The sequence below is a fragment of the Ursus maritimus genome, unplaced genomic scaffold (assembly GCF_017311325.1).
Source record: "Ursus maritimus isolate PB19 unplaced genomic scaffold, ASM1731132v1 scaffold_26, whole genome shotgun sequence".
In the NCBI taxonomy this organism is placed as follows: Eukaryota; Metazoa; Chordata; class Mammalia; order Carnivora; family Ursidae; genus Ursus; species Ursus maritimus.
The window spans coordinates 7,293,788-7,298,446 of record NW_024425119.1 but is presented as its reverse complement, the minus strand read 5'-3'; positions in this window follow the sequence as shown (position 1 = coordinate 7,298,446).

The following is a 4,659-nucleotide window of genomic DNA, read 5'->3' as shown; positions in this document are numbered from 1 at the left end:
TTATTTATTTATTTATTTATTTATTTATAAGATTTTATTTATTTATTTGACAGAGAGAGACAGTCAGAGAGGGAACACAAGCAGGGGAGGCTGGAGAGGGAGAAGCAGACTCCCTGCTGAACAGGGAGCCTGACTCAGGGCTTGATCCCAGGACCCTGGGATCATGACCTGAGCTGAAGGCAGACACTCAATGACTGAGCCACCTATTGTGGAACTTTTTAAAAAAGATTTATTTATTTATTTGACAGAGAGAGAGAGAGTGTACACCCGTGCAAGCAGGGGAGGGGCACGGGGGGGGGGGAGAGAGAGAGAACCTCAAGCAGACTCCCTGCTGAACAGGGAGCCTGACTAGGGGCTCTATCTCATGACTCTGAGATTGTGACCTGAGCCGAGACCAAGAGTCGGACCCTCAACCAACTGAGCCACTCAGGCGCCCTTGGAATTGTTTTTAATAGTAAAGATTGGAAATGAATTAAAAAGCCTCAAAGGGGGGCGCCTGGGTGGCACAGCGGTTAAGCTTCTGCCTTCGGCTCAGGGCGTGATCCCGGCGTTACGGGATGGAGCCCCACATCAGGCTCCTCCGCTATGAGCCTGCTTCTTCCTCTCCCACTCCCCCTGTTTGTGTTCCCTCTCTCTCGCTGGCTGTCTCTATCTCTGACGAATAAATAAATAAAATATTAAAAAAAAAAAAAGCCTCAAAGGGATCTAGTTAAATGGGGCATCCATATAATGGGATACTATGCAGATGCAGATAAAAAAATTTAGGAGGGAGGTTTTTTGTTTTTTGTTTTTTGTTTTTTTAATAATGATTTTTTATTATATTATGTTAGTCACCATACAGTACATCCCCGGTTTTCGATGTAAGGCTCGATGATTCATTAGTTGTGTATAACACCCAGTGCACCATGCAATATGTGCCCTCCTTACTACCCATCACCGGTCCATCCCATTCCCCCACCCCCCTCCCCTCTGTAGCCCTCAGTTTGTTTCTCATAGTCCATAGTCTCTCATGTTTCATTCCCCCTTCTGATTACCCCCCCTTTCTTTATCCCTTTCTTCCCCTACTGATCATTCTAGTTCTTATGTTCCATAGATGAGAGAAATCATATGATAGTTGTCTTTCTCTGTTTGACTTATTTCACTAAGCATTATCTCCTCCAGTGCCGTCCATGTTGTAGCAAATGTTGAGAACTCATTCTTTCTGATTGCTGAGTAATATTCCATTGTATATATGGACCACAACTTCTTAATCCAGTCATCTGTTGCAGGGCATCTCGGCTCCTTCCACGATTTAGCTATTGTGGACATTGCTGCTATGAACATTGGGGTGCATATGGCCCTTCTCTTCACTACGTCTGTATCTTTGGGGTAAACACCCAGTAGTGCAATGGCTGGATCATAGGGTAGCTCAATTTTTAACTTTTTAAGGGACCTCCACACGGTTTTCCAGAGTGGCTGTACCAACTTGCATAGGAGGGAGGTTTTTGATACTGATATGGAATTACGGGCAAGCTATTTTGTTAAATGAAAAAGGCAAAGGGAAGGATATATAGAGAATGTGCTACCACTTGTGGAAAAAAGGAGGAAGGGAATATAAGTGTATATATTTGTAAATTACCTCTGGAAAAGCATCAGAAACAGTAACATTGGTTGCTTCCAGGGAGAGCACCTTGGTGATTGAGGGTCAGGAGTGGAAGAGAGACATTTCACTGTTTACTCTTTGATATTTTCTGAAATTTCAGCCATATTAATAAATTACTTACCCAAAGAAAGGAAATAAAATTAAAACTAGAAAAAAGCCCCAAAACTTAACTTACTCTGATTTACAGAAAAAGAATGTCTCATGAACCATGTTCTTTTCTTTTCTTCCAGGACCTCCATCCTCAGAGAATTGGTTTTTTATCTCCATGGCCTTTTCCTCATGATAGCAATATGGCTGCCACAGCTCAGGCATCATGTTCTCACAAAACATCCCCCAAACCAGAAAGAAGGGACAAGGAAAGCCAAAACCTTTCTCCTAATGATGCTTTTTGTCCTGGGAAGGAAGGCTTCCCTAAACATGTCATTAGTCAGAAATGGATCTCGTGTCCCTCTTAAACCAATTTCTGGCAAAAGGGAATGGGTTTACTGGCTCCTGGGATTGGGGAAAGGGCCTCCCCTCCCAATATTATGGAATCTCTGCCCTAGTACAGAAATGGGGTTGTGTTCCTAGGAAGGGTACAGAAGTCAGTTGGGGAAGGTGCAGAAGGAATTCATCACAGCTGTCAATGTGAAATGCTTCATCTTTTGAAACAAAAAAAATCTTAATTATCCTAGGACAGCATAGCCCCACATCCCCCACTGCCACTACTCTATGCCCAGTAATGTCCATCTTTCTTATGGACTGCTGCTGCCTTAGCCTCCTTCCTGGCCTCCCTGCACCTATGCTGTCATTGGTTGGACTCAGTGTTGGCTTTGTCCTCCACGTGGTATAGGAGTGGCATTCTCAAAGATGAAGTATGGGAAGCTAGCTGGATTCAGACCTAATCGTCCACTTATCAACTATTCTCGTATGTGGTTCTTTCTTTTGAAGACGCCAATCAATAGGCTGTCCTCATTGATTTTCTATTAGCTTTCGGTCTAGACAGAGCTCTTCTCAATATATAGTGTGCTCTGTCGGTGTGGCTTGGAGCCTGGCAGAATAAGCATGGGCTATGTTATAGGCTGAATTGTGTCCTCCGAAATTCATATGTGGAGGTCCGACACCCCGGTACCTCAGAACATGACTGTCTTTGGAGATAGTCTTTAAAGAGATAATTAAATTAAAGCGAGGTCTTTAGGGTGGGCCCTTACCAATCTGACTGGTGTCTTTATAAAAAGAGGAGATTAGGGGGCCCCTGGGTGGCTCAGTCGGTTGAATGTCCGACTCGAGTTCGGCTCCGGTCATGATCTCCTCGGATGGAGCTCTGCTTCGGGCTCATGCTCAGCGTGGAGTCTGCTTGTCCCTCTCCTTTTGCTCTTTCTCTCTCTCTCTCTCTCATTAAAGAAAAAAAGGATTTTAGGGCACCAACAGGAGGGAAGACCATGTGAAGACAGAGGGAGAAGACCGCTATCGGCAATCCAAGGAGAGAGCCTCAGAAGAAACCAACCCCGCTGACACCTTGGTCTTGGACTTCTAGCCTCCAGAACCGTGAGAAAATCACTTTCTGTTCTTGAAGCCCTCCCGCCTGCACTGCTGCGTGACGGCCGCCCTAACAAACTGACACAGGCTGCTGCAGTCCTAAATGTGAATGTGTCACCTAGGGCCTCAGCACCATTTCCTGAAAAAAGCTTTCCTCCTTTTATTGCGTTGAAGAATGTATAACGTTTGTTTTTTATCTAAATACATTGGAGCGATGATTAAGGATTCAGGTGGCCTGGCTCTGGCACACTGCAAGAGCAGGAGGATTCACTCTAAAGATATAGCTGACGGTAACTTTTTTTTAAACCACTTTATTTTTTAGATTATTATTACTATTTTTTTTATTTGAGAGAGAGAAAACGAACAAGGGGAGGGGTGGGGGGAGAAGCAGACTCCCCACTGAGCAGGGCTTCCCCACGCGGGGCTCGATCTCAGGACCCTGGGATCATGACCTGTGCTGAAGGCAGACGCTTCACCAACTGACCACCCAGGTGCCCCATGGCTTAATTCTTAAGAAAGGAATCTGGATCTAATACTTTCATGGTCAGCCTTAAATAACCCATCTACTCAGCTGGATCAGACGGCTCCCGCAGCACGTGTTCATAGCTATACCATCTTGATGAGCCCCAGCGACAGAGTTCTTAACATCAGATCCAGACGGTGGCCTTTTATGGAAGGCGAAGTCCACTGGCAGTGGCTTCCCTCACAATCCTTCACGTTCGGGTTGTCTCTACCAGGCGGTGAGATAGATAAATTCTGGGGCCCACACATTTCCTAATAAAAGAACTCGAGAAGATTTAAAGTTCTTTTGGGGACAAAATCATATAAGACAAAAAGGAATAAACAAGTAAAAATCACGAGTGCCCCTTCTGAGTTGAAGGAGGTCGGCCTGGCTCTCTTCACCAACAAATGTGAACTTGGGGCTCTCATATTTTATGTCTAAAGTGCGTATCTTTCCCTTTGACCAGCTGTGTGGAAAGAACACTCTCACCTTGCATAGTGGCTGGGGGTGTGCGCGTTGGCTCTGACTGAATGCCTGCGGGACATGAAGGAGATCTGATTATTTGAGAAAACCAGCCCCCCCCCCTTCTTTACCTGTTTAGAAAAATTCTGTGAGGGTGCATCGTGTGAAGTTTCTACCTGACAGGCCTCCGGAGCCAGACTGACTGGGTGCAAACCCAGCTTTGCCATTAGCAGCTGAATTGGGCAAGTCATTTAGTGTCTCTGCGGCTCAGTTTCCCCATTTGTTCAAGGAGAATAGTAAAAGTGTCTATCTCTGAGACATGTGGTGAGGCTTGCATAAGTTAATATTATAAAGCGTTTAGAACACCGTCTGGCACCTTGTCGGCGGGCTAATACTGTTATCACCCGAGTTACATACACCAGTCTCTCATAGAAAACCTTTGTAGGATTCTATTTTCGTGTTTTGACTTTTGCCTTTTGACATTGCCCCAATGGAATAGTGTTTCTATGTGAATCCCAAGAAAAAGTGACCTAGG